The sequence below is a fragment of the Pimephales promelas genome, chromosome 1 (assembly GCF_988280905.1).
Source record: "Pimephales promelas chromosome 1, fPimPro1.hap1.1, whole genome shotgun sequence".
Lineage (NCBI taxonomy): Eukaryota > Metazoa > Chordata > Actinopteri > Cypriniformes > Leuciscidae > Pimephales > Pimephales promelas.
In genome coordinates this window covers 14,249,835-14,271,195 of record NC_142769.1, presented here as the reverse complement: position 1 = coordinate 14,271,195, position 21,361 = coordinate 14,249,835, and the positions used below count along the sequence as shown (strand labels likewise).

Genomic DNA, 21,361 nt, shown 5'->3' with positions numbered 1-21,361 from the left:
CAGAAATAGATAGCATGTTACGTAGCTTAGCAATGTTTCTAAGGTGGAAAAAGGCTGTTCTTGTAACATATGAAATATGATTTTCGAAAGACAAGTTGCGGTCTAGTATAACACTGTAAAGACACAAGGCGGGTCTGATCAGGGGGGGAATTTGCATATCATAATTAATAATTGATAATTAATAATTATTCATACAGATTTGGATCAGACCGGTCTTACATGTTAATTTATTAATTTTACCCATATGCATACGTGTGCATCCCCGCAATCAACCACAAATTAATTGTTATTGATTGCAAGGACCACGTTTTACAAGACAGGTAAAATCAATTAGCTCAATTAAGTTATATAGCTTGTGAAAACAAATTCTGTGGCCACTAGAATCTGCCTTCCCTGCTATATAACCAAATACCCTCTTAGGTATTTATAGTTCTGTAAAGCGTGTAGCTTTAAATTGACATTTCATTGACCCGTATCATGAGCAAGACAATCAGTCAAGGTAAGCATATTTTGTATTTAATAAAGTTACTACTTAAGCATTCACTACGTTACAATGATACATGTATTTACAAACATTAAAACACAAACTAAGACGACGCAGAGCGTTTAGACAATGGATACGCGCGAGTTAAGTGAGTTGGAGAGAGAGAGAGAGAGAGAGTGAGAGAGAGAGTGAGTTGTGAGAGAGAGAGTTACGTTCATCAAAACAGTCAGTTAACCTTTCTGGACACCACCAAAAACATTTTCTTAATGCTTCTTAGAAGCTCTAAAAGAAGGTATACTTGCAAGGCACATTGGGTCTGTGTGAGTCGTGGGCTCGTTGCTCGACCCGTTCGGGCCACGTGTCGGCTAGAGGTGCGCCGGTCCGGCGCGCGTGCGTCACGTGAAGCGCGGCCGCGGCATGTTTGCGCGGCCCGTCCCGGCTCGTTCATGGCTGCTTTGTTCCGTGGGGAGTCACGTGGCGTTCGTCGGCATTTAGCGCCAGTGTTTGAAAGGCTGAGAGTTTTTGAGGTGACGTTACCCGAGGAGATAGTTCGGCAAAGTCCACTTCCTTTCCTGGAAGACGAACTTGGTAGTCCACTTGAGGAAAAGATGAAACTTTTAGACGAACAAAAGGAAAGATCCATCGTTGGATCAGAGTCCCGTGAGGTTTACATGTTGAGCGCTGGAAAGTTCAGAAGAGGGCGAGGGCGGACCTGCGTTCTCACATTTATCACCGTGGAGAAATCCATCCCCTTCCTGTTGGCTTGAGCCAATCGGAGAGTGGATGTTGCACGCGGGAAGCTTTCTTTTGTTCCTCAGCGCGCGCTTCTCGTGGAAGGGGGTGTGTTCGATGGGGGTTTTGCAATAGCAATTTGATCTTCATTGGCAGTAAAACGAATTAAAAATACACTTTACTTTACATCTCTATGCATATTCGAGTGTTTCATTCAATAAGCATTCTAGAGATATCAAGGAACATTATGTTATATCAAAGGAATATACACTTATGTTTCAAATGCATGACGAAGGTATTTTTAATTCCTATTTAAACTGTGACCAAACAAAGTTATTTCACTGTGACATGGGGAAGACACATATACATAAGAACCATTGAAAACATTTTGTTGAATGTTTTTAAACACCAAAAGTCCTTCTCCTTGTTCAAAAACATTCCACACATTCCGATGTGTGGGGGAAGTGAAAGGTTTGCGTGTGCGTGTATGTGATGTAAGAAATTCGCCTGGCCAAAATCGTTACATCTCCCCCTTTTCGTTAGGTGAAGTCCTTGTGTGACTTCATCGAACGACACCATCGCAATGGACGGATGGCAGGTGAATCATGAGGGTCAGGTGGCAGGCGGCGGCTAGGCTGAGGTAGGGGCTCAGCTTGCTGAGGTTTGACGCAGTCTCCAGCGTGGTACCCTCTTCCTGAGGGTCCCGTGGTGGCTGTGGAGGTTTGCATTTCCTTGCCTCTTGTGCAGCGTGAATGTCAAGTGTCAGGGTGTGGTTGATTACCGTAGAGGTACCCAGTGCAGAATCAGCTGCAGTCCAGGATTGGACTACCGGTGAGGCAGTTGTGCAGTGCAACAGGTGTGCAGTTGAGACACAGCGGTCACTGGGAACAAGTCCAGTTTGGCTGGACCCCTCCTATCATCGTTCATAATTCCAGTTCTGGAATCAGGGTGAAATCGTGGGTTTCGTCCTGGCTGGGACTTGACTCAGGCTCGGTTGCAGCAGGGTAGCTCGGGTCTTGGAGCAAAGGCTGCTTGGTGAATTTTAGCAAAGTCATTCTGGCAGACAGTGAACAGTTGTCTCGCTGGAGCTCACTTGTCTGGTTCAGTAGAATGCTGTGTGCGTTGCGGATTTATCACAGTTCCTTTCAATTTCTTGATGGTCTGTGAGGAGGCACTCTGTGTTGTGAGTTACCTTTTGGCTGTGGAATTTCAGTTCGTTTGGTTGCTGGACAGGCCGGTGTTTGACTGCGTACTGACAGCAGCGGCGTGGGAGTCCATTTAGCTCTGCTTGCGTGGCAGTCGACCATATGCTGTCTGATGTCGGACCCGGCGGTGAGGCAGTCGACAGTAGCTGTCCTCTGGTTGGCTGGAGGCACAGGAAGACGACCACAGCAGCATCCTGTAACAGAGACAGGGGAGAGAGAGAGAAAGGGAGGAAAGAATTCAGCGGCTGTCGGCTGGGACAGTCTGATGCCTTTGAGGATGCCGAGATGTCCTGGTGCTGCGGTGTGCAGCCCACATGGTGCGTGACTGGGCATACACTGGCATATCCCCCTTTCTGCACCGTGGCAGCACAAGCCGTGGCGAAGTGATGTCACGAGGTGCATGAAACTGAGTTGTAGGGCCGTTGAGCAGCATGTTCTTGGTGTGCTGCCTGATGTGTCCGACGGCAGGCTTGGGAGGTTGGAGGGGTAAAGAGGTGGTAGTTTCAGAGTTCATTTGGTTAGTCAAAGTCTTTAGTGAGCTGAAAGGTGCAGAGTAGCAAGTTGAAAGGTGCACCTCTCCATTTGGTGCTGAGGCTGTGCCTTCATGGCTGGCTGCGGGAGTTCTTGTGACCTCTGTGACCTGCCAGTTAGGTTCTCTTGACCTGTATGACTGGAGGGGGAGGGGTTCTTGAACTTGAGCTCAGGCATTCAGTTGTTTAAAGTCTATTAAAGGCTCAAAGCGATCTAACAGATCTTGGGCAATCAGAAGTGGGTACGTGATCGTTCGTGATCGGTACCCTGGGTGAATCAGGCTCATAGGACCAAAAGGATGGATGGGAGCTACCTGTTTTGAGCCAGAAGTTGTTTTGGCTGTAGGGTTTTCATTCAGCTCACATGTTTGGGCTTTGAGAATGGGTTCTTGACTCTTAGCTTTAGCAGTGAGTCTTTCGAAGAGTTGGGCTAACCTTAGCGTGATGTTTGAGCTAGTGTCTGACAGGCCTTCGAGGCTCAAATGATTGCCTCTCGTGGTGGCTATGTAGAGTCTTTTGTGCCACCCCCCTTTTGTTTAGGGTTCCCAGAAGTTTAGGCATCTGGGCTGGTGTGGTGATCGATGAGCGGTTAGGGCCGGTCTTGTGTGGGACACCGGACTGTCATGCTCAGGTTGTGCAGCTGTCAGTTGTGGTGGCTGCTTGGTGTTGTCGCTTTGTGATGCGACAGTGAGCTCTGTGGTCTGATGCTGACGAGCAGTGTTCTGGGTGTCTGGCTTGGGTCTTGCGCTGAGACATAGGATGTCTGACTTGTCTCCTTGTGATGTCTCGTGCAGAAACGCTTTCAGCACCTTCAGGATTTCTGCCGTCTGTGACGTGGCTGCACTGTTGTTATCTGATGTGTGCTCAGACTTGTGCTTACCAGTGTCGTGTTGAGAGGGTACCGCTCTGGGCTGGTTGGGCTTGAGTCTCTTGGTGCTGGGCGGTCCATTCTGGGTCGCCGGCTGGCTTCCAGAAATGTTTCAGAGCTCTTGCTCTGGGGCGTTAGATGAGCACCATGACTGTTGTGTTGCCCTCTGCTGGCCTGTAACGGTTTAACTCTCAGTGAAGGAGTTTGTGATGTATGGGGTGCCTTCTAGGGGCAGCTCTGAGTCGTGCTCAGAGACAGGTTAGTCTGAGGGTTTTTACACAGTCTTTTCGGACAAAGTCTTTGCTTAATGTGAGCTTTGCGGGCCCAGTCTCGTAGCTGAGGTAGACAGGCTACAAGCACAGGCCAGGGTGCTTATCGACTAACTCACTGTGGGATGCAGGTTTTAAGGGAACAAAGTTCTGAAACTGGCATCCTTTTCATACCTGATGGTTTGCTTCTCGAAGTAGGCTTGCCGAAGTCGGTGGAGTTTCAAGTCGGTCTTACTTGATGTCCACGGTGGTGATAACCCTTGGTCTGATTCTGGATCAGGGAGTTAAGCGATCAAAGCTTATTGCAACAGCTGGTAGTCCATTTTGACAGTCTCTGTTTGACGATCTAGGAAGCTGTGCACCTCGCGACTGGACGTAATCCATATCAAGCAGAATCTGTTTCATGCAGTCATGTTGGTTAGACAGTTTGCAAGTGAAAGTCTTGTCTGCATGTCGTGGGTAGATGCAGGGTCCTGAGTGAATCTTGGGACCTTTCTGGTTAGCTTTGTTGCATCCTTTTTGGAGCCATGCCGTGGTTTGGGGCAGTGGTTCCTTGGCAGGTTGAGGTCGGTTTAAGCAGGGGCTCTGTGGCATTCTGGCACACTTGTTGTGAGTGACTAATGCATGGCCCTAAAAGTTCAGAACTACTGCTTAATAAGTTAGTTAAGTGTTTAGCATAAAGCTAAGTGTCTCTTGTGTCCTTATCTTAGCTGTGCATGTTAGGGCTAAGTCTTGTGTGGTTCCGAGCGTATTTCCTGGAAAGGACATATCCGAGATGAAATAAATAACATAAGGTGGTCCTTATGACTAAATTATTTCTCCGGACTTAGCTGGTGGTCCACTATGACTCGACGAAGTGAACAATAATAGGAAAAGGACCGCTTTCTTATTTATATTCTGCTTATTATCGACCCTCAGGACTCTAGTAGTGCCCTAGTAAATTGTTGAAATTACTTGCGTTGCAGGGTCACGAACGAGTGCATTGGTTGAAACTAAGCCAAAATAACAAATAAGGGGGTCTCTGTTTCCTTTCTGGGCCCTATGGGTAATAGAACCACACTTGGACAAGAGAGGAAATGAAATTAAATCATATAGATGACCTAAGGGAATAGCTGCTTGCTATTATCGTCAAGGTCGAAGGAATGAAATAATCAATGAGGCAAAATAAAATTAAAGCAAAAGGGAATAAAGTGATCAAAACACAGGAATGATCTGAGGTCAAGAGTGTTTAGTGGCATTAGTGACTAACTTTGGATCTGCTTTGATCAACACAATAGTGGGTTGTAGCGGTTGGGTGTTCAAAACCACATTGTGTGTCCCTCCAAAGCTTTAGTCAACATGCCGATGAAAATTCCTACGGTTACACGCGTTATTCTGTAGTTAGTTACGCAGTTTTCATGTAGTTAAACTTCAGTTTAATTAACAAGGCATCTGCGAAGTTCGTCCTTAACGGTTAGCAAGGAGTATTCCTAACCCTGTGAAGGTAAACTTTAGCTAATAAGAATGGTAAACCAAGCAAGCAAGCAACCAATAACCAACCAACTAACCAACCAAGCAACCAACCAACCAAGCAACCAACCAACCAAGAAAGCAACCAATAAAGCAACCAACCAACCAACCAAGCAACCAACCAACCAATAAAGCAACCAACCAACCAAGCAACCAACCAACCAAGCAACCAACCAACCAACCAAGCAAGCAACCAACCAACCAAGCAAGCAACCAACAAAGCAACCAACCAAGCAAGCAACCAATAAAGCAACCAACCAACCAACCAACCAACAAAGCAACCAACCAAGCAAGCAAGCAACCAATAAAGCAACCAACCAACCAACAAAGCAAGCAACCAAGCAAGCAACCTATAAAGCAACCAACCAACCAACCAACCAACCAAGCAACCAACAAAGCAACCAACCAACCAACCAACCAAGCAAGCAACCAATAACCAACCAAGCAACCAAACAAGCAAGCAACCAATAACCAACCAACCAACCAAGCAACCAACCAAGCAACCAACCAATCAAACAAGCAAGCAACCAACCAACCAAGCAAGCAACCAATAACCAACCAACCAACCAACCAACCAACCAACCAACCAACCAACCAACCAACCAACCAACCAACAAAGCAACCAACCAACCAACCAAGCAACCAATATATATATGTGTAGTGAATGTTCTTGTGACCACTCCACTCTGGGTAGTAAATACCAGACTGAAACTGCAGGAAATTAAAAAAAAATAAAAAATAAATAAAAAATAAATACATGTTCCTGCTAAATGAGCGGCTGATGCTCACAGGCTTCTTAGCAATATGCAAATTGAAAATCTGTTCCAGTCAATTCAAGTACTGCTAGAATAATGTGAGCTCATCTTTTATTCATGGCTGTGTTTTTTTCTTGGGCTGCTGCATTATGGTGACTGTGTCCGTTAATCCCATCACCGAGGAGGCCGATATGTACAGTATACCTCCCATGTCAGCACTCTTTCCTCTCCATCAGTCCTGGTTCATTTTTGACACAGCTCCACATGATAGAAACATGGGAGATGTTGGTCATCGATCTTCACCCTGCATTCCCCATGGGGATTAAAACCAGTTGTTTCATCTTCCACTGTTGACTCTGGGATTGGTTGCATGCTAGGCATAAATATTTTATTTGAAGCTTTTGCTTTATTTTGTGCTCTGACTTGTTGAGCTATTCCTCAACATAATGTCAGGTGCATCGGGACACCAAACACAGGAAGTGAAATGAAATACTGGGAGCACACCTTGCCTGACAAATTTATCTAAATTACCATATCCAGCTGCATAGTTTTCTGATGTTCTTTGTTTCAGACATGCATTCATCTTCTGTCATGTTTCCTTTTACTGGTACTTTTCTTTCTTTTTGAGAATGGGGGTGATGTCTTTTTTTTTCAAATAAAAAGAGGAAAAAAAAAAAAAAAGTGCAAAAAAAAAAAAAAAAAAATAAGAATGGTAAACATGGAAAGTGAGTAATTTAAAACCCTAACTGGTGTTGAGAAAGTATTCTAGAATACTTTGCACTGTGGAACACGAGCGGTGAGTAAGGGTTCACGTAAATGATGCTAACTCTTAACTGTGGAGGTTATTCAGCTTAGCCTATGTTGGATGGGAGCTAGGTTAGGTTAGCTTAGCCTAAGTTAGCTTGATGCTAAGCTAGGTTAGCTTAGCCGGAGTTAGCTTAGTGCTGGGTTAGTTTAGCTTAGCCTAAGTTAGCTTGATGCTAGGCTAGCCACCCAGGCTGGTTTGTTTACAAAAGTGACATTACAAGGTAACACTTCCTGTGACAAGTTGTTGTCATGGGAACCAGAGCGTGTCACTAGGCTAGGTTAGCTTAGCCACCCAGGCTGGTTTGTTTACAAAAGTGACATTACAAGGTAACACTTCCTGTGACAAGTTGTTGTCATGGGAACCAGAGCGTGTCAGAGCAATTCAACAGTACCTGAAGAATGTCTGTATATTTTACATGAATCATGCACGTTTAATGGGTTAAAAGGAGGCGCCTATACTTTATGATTTTCAAGAACTTTGGTTGCATTCAGTAAAACGCAAATGTGTTTTGGCATTTGCTGATTTTCTCATGGAACTCTGTTCTTTACTTTACACGTCTTCTATTTGTTTACAGAGTAAGGAAATAGATTTGCTGCAAGTCAAAGCTTGTCTTGTTCTATTTGTTTACAGAGTAAGGAAATAGATTTGCTGCTGAGTCAAAGCTCGTCTAAGCATATATAGGTACGTCTCTCTCATGCATGAGTGTCAGCTCTTCCGCGAGTAACTTGTTTTGATCGTTTAGTGGCTTTCTGCTTGTCGATGCAGCTAAAATTTAGGTGAATTACATCAATCTAACAATAAAATTAAGGCCTTTACTTTGTAGAGAGGGGGAGCGTCTCCCAGGTCTACCTACATATAACTCTGTCCTGGGCTTCCTTCGTCAGGAACAGGTTTAGTCATACCGCGATTTGGATTTCTTTTTAACCAAAGCAGAATAGATATCGGTACAGATTACAAGCTGCTGAGGTGATACCTTTGTTACACAGACTTACGCTTTAATGCTGAAGTTCTTGATATCAGTTGGGACTCTAAGGCTGTTTTTTTTTTAAAGTAGAGGTGTCAATTCCAGCTATTTGTTTTATCTGCATTTAGATAAGCCAGCGATCAAGATGCGTGTTGCACGTTGCGTTTTAGTTGGGTCGCGATGATCGAGTGCACGCCTGTAGGTTAACAATAGTTAAAACTCGGGTGATTTTACTACACTCTGTCGTCAGGGTAACGTACTGTATGCCCTGTTCGGAGTTGGTGTTTTCTGTAACTCTTCACTGTCACGAAACCTAATGATTAACGGTGCTGATTTAAACAACATCTAGAAACTGTCTGTTTCAAAAGAGTCGTGCATAGTCCGTCGGCCGTCGAGGCTTACATGCCTATCTCAGATTCCTTTAACTTAGTAAAATTCTAATTCTACAAACGCAGAGTCTTGCACGGTGTTCGTGCTGTGTGTCTTCTGGTTCTGCAGTTCAGAATAATTTGGGGTTTGAGGAATTTTTACTGGGGGCCTTCACGCCTCGTTGAGTGGGCATGGTGTGGGGCCGAGAGAACTATGGTGACTGACGGGTTTTTGGAGGGAAAGTTTCTTGAAACTGGCGTCCTCCTCAGTTACGGGTTCGTTGTAAGTTCCACAGAAAACTCGTTCGGAGCCGGTGGTGATGGTACAGGCCCTCCGGGGTCTGTCTTGCTGGGTGTCGGTGTCGTGTTCACCGGTTGGAGACAGCAGGTGAAAGGTCACTGTCTTGTAGATTGTCAGAGATGTTGTGGAAGGCGGGCTTTTCCACCCCCCTTTTTCAGCTCTTGTGCATTGGCTGAAATGTGCAGACTGGTCAGGGGAAGCTTGTGGTGTGTGTCCTCCCCTTTCCAGTCATGCTGCAGTCTATCAGAGTGTTGCAACTCTGTGGGTCAAGTTCGTGTTCGAGATCTTGTCTCTGCTGAACGAGCTTGTGGGTGGTCGCACGGGCCTCTTGCGCAGGCCGTGGCTTTTGAGTCTCTTTCAGTTCAGTCTCTGCTCTTTGCAAGAGACTTCACTTTGTCGGAGTTTTTCGTTGAATTCTTTTTAGTTCTTTTCTCTGACTATTCTTCTTCAGTCTATGTAGAAAATTAGACAGGGCAGTTTGAAGTCTTTCCACTTCCTTCGGTAGCTCGGGGTCGTTGTCATCCTCGGCGTTACAACCTTGTGCTCCAGGGTGATGCGGCTCCTTTCGCGGAGGCGTGCGTGTGCGTTGAGCTGGTGAGCGAGGTTGTGACGTGTCTGGCCCAGTCTTTGTCAGCTGCTCTTGGCTCGGGGCTCTGAGTCGTTGGTGGCTTTGGTCAGGGATGGAGATGTCATGAATCTCAGCCATGTCTCCAGGTTGTCCCAAGTCGTCCCAGCGGGTTGTGGGACTGTGGGACTGGAACATACTGGCTTCACTGTGGACGAGAGGAACACAACACACACAGACAGACCAATGCCAGTTCGACTACGTTTAACGAGCTATAATACAGGCTAAGCCGTATATGAGAATTTTGGTTAACTGATGCAGACAGTTAAACCGTTTGGTGGGACAATTTGGGTAGGTCATCATGGGTCTGAATGAAGGTTTTTGACAGGGCGCTAGCTTAGGGGTCACCTGTTGGTGCTAACGACTTGGTTGTCAAACTATTCTTCAGCTTTCCTTGGTGTGTCAGAGAGGTTCTGTCTCTAGGTGAACTGAAAGGAACAGAGCACAACAGAACAGAGCAATGGCAATCTAGCAAAGTTTGAAGTAACATGCAACCATCAGAGATGGGGAGGTCTGTACTAAAATGGCAGTAGTACACCAGCAGTGTTAGAAAGGGGAAGAAGAGAAGGCCTAAGCCTGTTTGGAGCCGGTTTGTGGCTCGGAGAGGAGGAAGCCAACCACTTCAAATTACCAGGGGAATCTCTAGGTTCTGTGGCAAATAGTAAGTGGATGGGTTTTAATACCTTTTCTAGTTTTCCTGGGGTGAAATGAGGTCATTCTGGCCGGAGTCAGCATCGTGGTTGGTCCTTCTGTCGCCCCACACATGACAGCAGTGTCCCGGGCCTTTCGGTGCATCTATACAGAGGTGCGCCCTCTCAAGCAACTTGACCTTGAACACAACCGGCGGTGCCAGATTGGTGATATCGTGTTGCGGGCCGCACCAACAGAAGATACAGAAAAGTCAGAGACTCGCGCTCAGTCAGTGATGGTGACGCAGATCAGACGAACCAGCTCGCTGGACCCCAGGCAGAGATGACTGTCAAATTATCACAGCACGAGAGAGATTTCTACTTGCAAACACAAAACAGGATGAAGAACAAGTGTACTTCAATGTGAATTAACCCTCTGAGACCTAAGGGTATTTTTACAATAAATTTTCCGTCTGGTGTCATTTACTAAAAAAGCTTGTAAAATATCAACCCTTTGGTGCACAGACAATTGACACACCTCTTTTTTTTCAGGACAAATTGAACTTTCAGCATATTTGTGTTACATTGATGTCACCTGAATGTAAAATAAGTTATGGGACCATAAAGACAAATGAAAAAATAAATCGGAAATGGAATCACTCAATTATTTATTGAAATCACACACAAATAAATAAAAGCTAAGCAATTTTCCTCTGGAAAATAGTTTTTTCATGTCTTTGGAGTCCTGGAGCACAGGAATAAACATTATAACTTGTACAGAACAAAAACTATTGACATTTTTCCAAAAGAAGTCCAGGCGTTTGGGGCCTCATGAAATTCACTGGTGCCAAGCCTCAAAACAGTTCCTATCAGCAATCACACAGAGGGCCACATCACAGGTTTTGCATTTCTATTTTATTTATTCTTTTATTTATTATGTTCTTTTTATTCTTTTATAATACATTTATACTACTATAATACTTTTTTACAGTAAATAAATAAATGGCACTTCAGCTGGGTCTATCCTGGTAATCTAGTTCCTCATCTGTCAAAAAGCTCTGTTCTCCTGAAAATCCTTCATCCTGCAATGCACCAAAATAGACCAGCGCTTTATTTACGTCCATTTCGCTGTGTTTCTCTGTGAATCGCGCGTCTCCGTGAGTCTCTCTATCTCTCTACACTATATCAGCGCTTGGTTCATGCGTAATGACGCACACCAATGTTTACAACGGATCAGCCTGTAATTGGTCAAAAACCATCACATGAAAACATCACGTGATATCCAGGATGTCCGCTAGCATCAAGCTAGCGGCAAAAATGACCGAATATTTATGAATTATGGGCTTCAAGATTATCAAAGTTTGACATAAAGCGTTTGGATTTATTGCTGAAAACCTCTGAAAGGAAGCACAAGTTCCAGGCTGGATAGAAAACCTTCTGTAAAGGCTAGAAAGACCCGAAAGACACCCCCGTGATGGCTAGCTCGTTAGCTTTCTGCTGGAAAAAACGGTAAGAAAATCGATAAATCTGTCATCGAGTTATGTAAACATTTATCGGAGGTGACGTGTGGCATCGTCGACGACGCCGTCGGGCTCAGGGGGTTAAAGCTCCTTTATCTAAATCAAATTGAGTGTCTTTTTTTGTAGAAAAATCAAAGGCAACAGCTTCACTAAAATTATAGTATAAACAAAAGGGAAATTATGACGATGTTACTTATCAGAATAACCTAGCCTCCATTCAGGAAAGGGATAGAGTGCCGCAATGAAGAACACAGGAGGAAGCGAGCTGTAGTGGCGGGTTTTGGCCACTAAGGGTTTTGGGCCACTTCCTGCTAGTGTTTCACCGGGCTGACAGAGAGCTTGATTTAAATTGCATTCAAACTGATTTAAACACAATTCAAATTGAGCAAATGCATAGGGGTTAAGTAACCATTAGATTAGTAAGGATACAGTTGTACCGAGACCAGATCAAAATTATTAAAAATAATTTGAGGAGGAAATATAGAAATAAAGCCATAAACAATTCCCAATGGGAAATGAGAGAATTAATTCAAATTAACTTCGAAATTTGTCTGTTTCAAACCAAATTTGAATAAGTGTAGGAAATTAAAGGTTGGTGTCATATTTGATGATAATCACGATTACGGTGAGGGATCAGTGATAACCAGAATACAACCAACAGAGAGAGCCATGCGAAACAGAGTGAGGTTAGCTGATGACTTACCAAAGGGACGGCCACAAGGGGGCGCTTTCCCCTAAGTGGTCATCAGAAGCTGCTAAGACTTAATTCTGAATTTTAAATTTAAATGTCATTTGAACCAAATTCAAAACAAGTGCACACAGTCAAGGTAAAGAAAATCATGTTATTACAACGAGGCGGTAAATTGCACATGCATTGAAAGTTAGAGAAACTAGTTCAAAATTTCAGTAAGAAAATAGGAATTTTCTAACAGAGAATTTTGAGGAAAAGATGACCTAGCTGTTAGTGTCCACACGATGGCGCCACTGCGCTCACACGGGGTAAAGTCAGGACACCGGTGGAAATTTGATACTGCAAAGCACTCAAGGGCGCACCCTAGTGTCTGGCAGTAGTATTACAACCAGCCCCCTGACCCTGTGATTTATTCAGAGGGAGTGGAGCGTTACCACCCTCCCTGCTGTATAATCACAAATATTACGGAATTTTAAATCTCGACGGATTTCTTTCCGGTACTATATTTTACAAGCACGTTTGGCAGGATTTTTTTTTTTCACTGCGTTGTGCAAAAGAAAACAGGAATTACTCGTCTGTTTCAAAACTCCAAATAACATTTATCAAAACTAGTATTAATGATTGGAATGTTTTCAGTTTTGGATTTTTTGGTGCTATATTTGTTTAAAACACGTTCGCAGGTTTTCTTCGCTGCATTGTGCAAAGGAAAACAGGAATTACTCGTCTGTTTCCTGCTCCAACAGGCATATATCAAATAGCACTTATGATAATATGCTTGACGGTTTTATACATTGGGTAGCTAAGTCAATGTTTTTTTTAACCAGGAGCTTATCGTTACTCTAACGATTATAATATAAGGCCTTTTAAGAACAGTAAAAGAGCATCGTTTTACCGATCTTGTCTTCGACTCTTTCAGAAGATTATCGTTCATTCAGAGGAGTTATAATTATTAAAAATGTTGTTTATGCGCAGAGGTTTCTCTTCCATCTGTGCCAGAACAAATTTAATACTATGGAAACTGCAATTTATTTTTAACAATTAACAGTGACTAAAATGTTTGAACATTTAGCAGCTTGTTAAATGTGCTTGACTGAGGCGGCTTTCGTGCCCAGATCAGTCATATCGTGAGTTCGCAAAGCGTTCACTCCGATGCGCGTGTAATATTAAATATTACATAAACAATATTAAATAACAATACACATTAGCTTGAAATTGATTGCTCATAAACAAGTTTGAAATGCCCGCATTCTCCACCAGTCTGTAAAGACACAAGGCGGGTCTGATCAGGGGGGGAATTTGCATATCATAATTAATAATTGATAATTAATAATTATTCATACAGATTTGGATCAGACCGGTCTTACATGTTAATTTATTAATTTTACCCATATGCATACATGTGCATCCCCGCAATCAACCACAAATTAATTGTTATTGATTGCAAGGACCACGTTTTACAAGACAGGTAAAATCAATTAGCTCAATTAAGTTATATAGCTTCTGAAAACAAATTCTGTGGCCACTAGAATCTGCCTTCCCTGCTATATAACCAAATACCCTCTTAGGTATTTATAGTTCTGTAAAGCGTGTAGCTTTAAATTGACATTTCATTGACCCGTATCATGAGCAAGACAATCAGTCAAGGTAAGCATATTTTGTATTTAATAAAGTTACTACTTAAGCATTCACTACGTTACAATGATACATGTATTTACAAACATTAAAACACAAACTAAGACGACGCAGAGCGTTTAGACAATGGATACGCGCGAGTTAAGTGAGTTGGAGAGAGAGAGAGAGTGAGAGAGAGAGTGAGTTGTGAGAGAGAGAGTTACGTTCATCAAAACAGTCAGTTAACCTTTCTGGACACCACCAAAAACATTTTCTTAATGCTTCTTAGAAGCTCTAAAAGAAGGTATACTTGCAAGGCACATTGGGTCTGTGTGAGTCGTGGGCTCGTTGCTCGACCCGTTCGGGCCACGTGTCGGCTAGAGGTGCGCCGGTCCGGCGCGCGTGCGTCACGTGAAGCGCGGCCGCGGCATGTTTGCGCGGCCCGTCCCGGCTCGTTCATGGCTGCTTTGTTCCGTGGGGAGTCACGTGGCGTTCGTCGGCATTTAGCGCCAGTGTTTGAAAGGCTGAGAGTTTTTGAGGTGACGTTACCCGAGGAGATAGTTCGGCAAAGTCCACTTCCTTTCCTGGAAGACGAACTTGGTAGTCCACTTGAGGAAAAGATGAAACTTTTAGACGAACAAAAGGAAAGATCCATCGTTGGATCAGAGTCCCGTGAGGTTTACATGTTGAGCGCTGGAAAGTGAAAATGAGAACGGTCCGATAAGTACGATCTAAACCAGCTTAATGCCTGTCCCTGGACACCGGTGAAGTTTTGTAGTCGATCCAAGAGTGTTTTATGATCTATAGTGTCGAACGCAGCGCTAAGATCAAGTAGGACTAGTATTGAAATACGGCCTTGGTCGGAAGCTAAAAGTAAATCATTTGTAATTTTAACTAGCGCAGTTTCTGTACTATGATGCGGTCTGAATCCTGACTGGAATTTTTCATAGATATCATTTTCTTGCAAAAAAGAGCACAATTGAGCGGACACTACTTTTTCAAGTATTTTGGACATAAATGGAAGATTTGAAATGGGTCTGTAATTTGCCAAGTTATTTGGATCTAATTGCGGTTTCTTAATGAGCGGTTTTATTACAGCCAGCTTGTATATTTTTGGGACATGACCTAAAGATAAAGACGAGTTAATAATATTGAGGAGAGGCTCTTCCACTACAGGTAATAGTTCTTTCAGTAGTTTAGTGGGTATTGGATCTAATAAACAAGTTGTTGGTTTAGATGCAATGATAAGTTTATTTAGCTCCTCCTGTCCTATCGTTGTAAAGCGGTTTAGTTGTTCTAGAGGGGCCATAATTGAAGCTGAATCATAAGACACCATAGAGGATTGTACATTTATAATTTTGTTTCGGATGCTTTCTATTTTCGCATTGATTTAATTCATAAAATCATTACTACTAAACTGTAACGGTATATTTTGTTCTGGTGATGTCTGTTTATTTGTTAGTCTAGCCACGGTGTTAAATAAAAACCTTGGATTATTTTGGTTATTTTCGATTAGTTTGCGGAGATGCTCAGCCCTGGCTGTTTTTAGTGTCTTTTTATAACGTGACATACTGTCTTTCCACGCGATTCTAAAGACCTCTAAATTAGTTTGTTTCCATTTACGCTCTAAGTTGCGAGTTTCTCTCTTGATAGCATGCGTAGCACTGTTGTACCATGGTGCTTTAATTTTCTCTCAAACCTTTTTTAATCTAATTGGCGCAACAATATCTAATGTACTAGTAAGAATGGTGCTTAAACTGCTAGTCATTTCCTCTAATTCATCTGTTTGTTTGGGTTCACTTTGCAGCTTAGATAGATCAGGTAAGCTATTTGAAAATCCATCTATAGTGGTTGGAAGGATTGTTCTGCCTGGTCTATAACGTGGCGCAACATGACATATTTCAGCAGTACGTATTATGCAAGTCACCATGTAATGATCAGTGACATCATCGCTTTGCGGTATAATATCTATATCACTATATACAAGTGTGATGCGTCTTTGCTGAGAAGTGGCCCCAATCCATGCCTGCATGTTTGTGGAAAGTTATTAAAAAAGCTGCTCTCCATCAGAAGCCTAGAGTGATACAGGATCCTTACCTGTTCTATTTTACTGTTCGAGTCCTGAACCATGCAGCACCGCTGGTGACGTAATATTTTAACCTTCTGCCTCCCTACTGTGAACTGAAACATGCAGCACTGCTGATGAAGTAGCCTTTTAACCCACTGTCTCCCTACTGTGAACTGAAACATGCAGCACTGCTGATGAAGTAATCTTTTAACCCACTGTCTCCCTACTGTGAACTGAAACATGCAGCACTGCTGATGAAGTAATCTTTTAACCCACTGTCTCCCTACTGTGAACTGAAACATGTAGCACTGCTGATGAAGTAATCTTTTAACCCATTGTCTTGCTACTATGCACTGAAGATTGTACTTTGTACCATGAAGGAGAAGCAGGCAGCATTCCTGGTGAAGTAGTCTTTTAACCCATCGTCTTCCTGCTGTGAACCGAAGAGAGTACTGTGTACAGTGAGGGTTCCCACTTGCTATACTTACTGCTCGAGTTCTGGAAGTCTGAAACGGTTAAACTACTGTTCCATTACTGGCACCGACGAGAGTACGTGATACTGTGGAGAAGAAGTATGCAGCGTCTCCGGGGAAGTAACCTTTTAACCCATTGTCCTCCTGCTACGAACCGAAGAGAGTACTGTGTACGGTGAGGGTTCCCACCTGTTACACTTACTACTCAAGTCTGGAAGTTTGCAGCACCGCTGGGGAGAATTACAGCACCGCTGGTGAACGGAGTCCCGAAATCGCTGTCCGAGAGGCACGGTGGCAGTTGATCCACGTTGGACCGTGGCTGAAGGATATCTAGGGGAAAGTGGAGTCTATTCAACCGGCGCTCTTTGCTACATTGTTCAATAAAGATTGTTACTCCTTTGAAACTTGCCTCTGTCTCCGTGGTCCTCTGTTGTGTGCCTGTGGTGTCGGCTGGGGGGAGCGCTTGAAAAAAATACCGTGCGGCAAACCCAATGTGCAGTGAAATGCTTCGGTGACTGGTGTAGTGACAGGTATGTTGGGATTAAGCACATCAGACAGTTGCTGGTGCTGGATGGTGCTGAAATCTTTAGTAGAAATCGGTGTGTGATGCTCCGTTTTATCACAACCCTCTCTTCTCATTGTCTTTACGACTCCAACGAAAACATTATTGTGAATTCGCTGTCTCTCATCAGACACCAGGACAAACTCAAGGATGGATCATTCAGGAATCTGTTCAGACCCGCACGTAACGCTACATAGCTACTGATCCCATATTTTTCTCCTTTGGAGCTTCTGACAGTTCTGTAGAAGTCACGGATGAGTGCGTTGAGTTCTGTCTTGGTGATTTGTTTAAAATGCTGCAACCCTTTTCACTACACCAGTCACCGAAGCATTTCACTGCCCCTTGGGTTTGCTGCACGGTATTTTTTCATTACGAGTCTTCTCGAATGTGTCAATGTTACATTTCAGCACTTCAGCACGACGTTTGGTATTTGTAGAAGTCTCTCCAAATTGTTCCTCAAACCACTTATCCATCGTCATGCCGCCTAGTAAATCGAAATTTACTTTAAACATTTTAGCCTTCTTAATTCTTTTTTCTATGTTTATGTTGATATGGTGGTTGCTAAGGGTGTTGCTAAGGGTGCAGTGACAAATATAACCGTTGTGAAGCGGTCATAGCCGTGTTTTATCGTGAATAAAACACAGCTATTGACCAATCAGAATCAAGGATTGGAACTAACCGTTTTATAAATATATGTACAGTATATATAAATATATATACAGTATATATAAATACATATACAGTATATATATATATATAATATTACCATACAATCTCACAATCAACAATCATAAGTTTGTTTTTGGTTGTTTCAGTGAACTGTCTTTAATGAATGCTCAATCAGATATATTTATGTGCCTGTGTTTGTGTTACACAGATCTTAACATTGTTTTATGTATTGGTGTAAATCTATGGCAGTGTGCTGGAATTCACTGCAGGTCTTTGTTTAGAGGTCACAGGTAAAATAATTCAGAAAGGAGCTTCGCATGAAGGTGAGAATGAGAAGCGAGGATTTTCTTTTTTCTTTTTAGTGTGTTTTTAAAGGGATAATCTGATTATGGAATCTTTGTTCTTGAGCTCTGTTGTCTCTGCGGAACCTTCAAACATGAGTGACATGAAGTGAAATCTCACATTTATTTTTTGCAAGCACCTGAATGAATATTACTATCTCTCTCTCTCTCTCTCTCTGAGCGAATGTTGGGAGTGAGTGTGGTGCGAAACGAGTGAGTTTTTTCCTGTCTTTTTTTTGTCTTTTTTCTCTCGCTGTGTTTGAGTATAAAGTTCTGGTTTGGGAGAATTTTGGAGTTTGGTTTTCGTTTTTGTGTGTAGAAAGGAAAGGCTTTGTGTGAGGCTATAAGCTGAGACCGCCGCCTGCCAGCGTTTGCTGGCCAGGTGTATAACACGGGCAATGGCGGTATCGGCGGCGTTAGACCCATTGGCGTTTGACAGACTCTCACGCAGGCACGGAATTAAAATCGTGCCGGTAATGGATTGCTCTGTTGAAGAGTGTAGTCTCGCGGTCGGAAAGGCCGTCGGGTATGAGAGTATCATGTCAGCGTCACGAATGAGTAGTGCGGTTGTTGTTATTTTTCTTGACAGTATAGAGAAAGTGACTGGTGTGGTTCAAAGTGGGGTGGTAATAAAAGATACTTTTACCACTGTAATTCCTTTGGTTCAGCCAGCAAGGAAAGTCACGCTGTCAAATGTGCCTCACTTCATAAAAGATGATATATTGTTAACAGAATTATCAAGGCATGGAAAGGTAGTCTCCCAAATGAAAAAAAAAATCCTTTAGGCTGCAAATCGCCTTTGTTAAAACATGGTGTATGTTTTAGACGTCAGGTTCATTTGATTCTGAAAAATGAAACAGATGAAATTAGTGTGGCTTTAAAATTTAAGATTGATGGGTTTGATTACATCGTGTTTGTTTCATCTGAAACAATGAAATGTTTTGGATGCAGACGAGAGGGCCACATAAGAGGTGCATGTCCAGAGAAGACTGATACTGCTGATGCTGGCACTGCTGAGGATGGAGGTGTAGTGGGGGTGCAGGTACAGGAGAATGTGGTGGAGAGCGAGAAGGAACAGGTGAATGATATGGAGATAGAAGTGCCGGTTGAATGTAGTCAGGTGGTTGAGGCTGCAGAGGCAGTTCTAAAGGGAGGAGGAGTGGACAGTGAGTCAGTCAATGAGGAGGACATTTTCAAAACTCCTACTATCAAGAGGAAAAGGGTCAAGACAAAGATGGGAAGAGCCAGTAAAAGTAGTGACAGTGATGGTAAACATAATGATAGTGCACATAGCACATGGATGATTCAGATGAGGCACCTGACTGTAAAAATAGAGGAAAACAGAGTGAATACTCGTTTGTAAAAATCAGGGATTTTTTGCACAAAACTAAGAATGCAAAAAATGTACATGTTGTGGATTTTTTTCCTGATCAGAGATTGTTTATTGAGTCAGCTGGAGCATTAATGAGGGGTGAAGGAACTGAACAATTCACTGTGCAAGAAATTTACAGGCTTAAAAAGTTTGTTGCAAAATTGAGACAAGAGCTACATAATAAAAATGGTTTTGAAACAACATAATTCCATGTGTCTTTTTCTTTTAATGATTTTTTTGTGCCATTTCTTTTCATTTTTATTAATGAGTGCAATTAAGGTGAGCTCACTTAATATAAATGGTGCAAGAGATGTTCAGAAAAGGATGTTGCTATATGAGTTAATAAATCAAAAGTATATAGATGTAATGTATGTACAGGAAACGTCTCGGTTACGGATGTAACCCTCGTTCCCTGAGTAGGGAACGGAGACGTTACGTCAGAAGTGACGGAGAATGGGGGTTTCGCATAGAAAGCCAATCCTCTTCGAGTATTTAACAACGAGCCAATGGCATGAAATGCCTTGGGGCTGCGGAATTTGCATAGCGTAACTCCGCCCCACCCTGTGGGTATAAAAGGAGGAAGTGAACGCAACCGCAGTATGTCTTCGCTGAGGAGCCAAGACTGAACTCTGGCGTCTACCCAGCGGTACAGCAGAAGTGGCTGGGAGACGTAACGTCTCCGTTCCCTACTCAGGGAACGAGGGTTACATCCGTAACCGAGACGTTCCCTTTCGTAGTCACTTCGAGTTACATCAGAAGTGACGGAGAATGGGGGTCAGTGCCATCACGCCATCTTCAAGCTGTCTTCCAGTGCCCTGCAAAAGTCTGGACCCCGGACCTTACCTTTTTTTTTTTTTTTTTTTTTTACCGGGATCCTACTTTGACACAGAATTACCAAGGTATACTGGGAAACATATCCCGGGAGGGACATGCTACCAGATGCCTACCGAAGGAGGACTTACAAATACACATATGGCCGTATAGGACGCATATGGAGATCACTGGAGCACCAACCGCAGGTGGCTACTAGAATTTAACTCCAGGGGTGGCAGATGGCTTGCCAAGGGAAGACACATGCTCACAGAGGCTTACAGTGGATAATACACATGAGACAGTTACCATAGGGAACCGTGCACATGGGTGCACCTAGCCAGCAACCAGAGTAACAAGAATGGTGCCCGCATCATCGGTGCTGGAGGACTCAAGGCTTCAACGGAAGACGCTGAGGGAATATCGCACTTATCCAGTCTGAGGAGTGGAGTGGCGAGCAAGCGAAGACACCTAAGCGGGTCCAGTACTGGTGGAAGGGAGTACGTGAGAGGACACCGGCTCAATTCGCAGATTATAGAATTTTGCGAAGGTGTTGGGTGTCGCCCAGCCTGCAGCTCTGCAGATGTCTGTTAGCGAGGCGCCGTGCGCTAGAGCCCAAGAGGAGGCCACACTCCGAGTGGAATGGGCCGTCACACCAAGGGGGCACGGACGGCCTTGCTGCTGGTAAGACAAAGCAATGGTGTCTACTATCCAGTGAGACAGCCGTTGCTTTGAGAGAGCCCTTCCCTTCTGGCTCCCCCCATGACAGACAAAGAGCTGGTCTGAGGTCCTGAACACCGCGTTCTGTCTACGTAGGTGCGGAGAGCACGTACTGGACAGAGCAGTGCCAAAGCTGGGTCTGCCTCCTCCGGGGGCAGCGCTTGCAGGTTCACCACCTGGTCCCGGAAGGGAGTGGTGGGAACCTTGGGCACGTATCCAGGCCAGGGTCTCAGGATCACGTGAGAGTAAGCCGGCCCGAACTCCAGGCACGCTTCGTCAACGGAGAATGCGTGCAGGTCCCCCACCCTCTTGATGGAGGCCAATGCAACCAGGAGTGCTGTCTTCATGGACAGAAACTTTAACTCAACAGATTGCAAAGGCTCAAAGGGAGGCCTCTGCAGAGCACTTAGAACTACTGAGAGGTCCCAAGAGGGTACGAGGGGAGGACGAGGCGGATGCAGCCTCCTCGCTCCCCTC

The 21,361-nt window shown here is 43.9% G+C and overlaps 1 long non-coding RNA gene and 1 pseudogene across 1 annotated transcript in view; one reads left to right on the top strand and one right to left on the bottom strand.

Annotated features, from left to right (window-relative positions):
• Positions 1–658: 658 nt before the first annotated feature.
• On the bottom strand, positions 659–4,682 carry LOC148998377 (uncharacterized; annotated as a pseudogene).
• An 8,600-nt stretch (positions 4,683–13,282) lies between these two features.
• The window catches only part of LOC148998375 (uncharacterized), a 114,321-nt gene continuing 106,242 nt past the window's right edge, over positions 13,283–21,361 (top strand). Inside the window, exon 1 of the long non-coding RNA XR_016151668.1 lies at positions 13,283–14,638. This is a non-coding gene — a long non-coding RNA (uncharacterized LOC148998375). The remainder of the gene's footprint in view (positions 14,639–21,361) is intronic.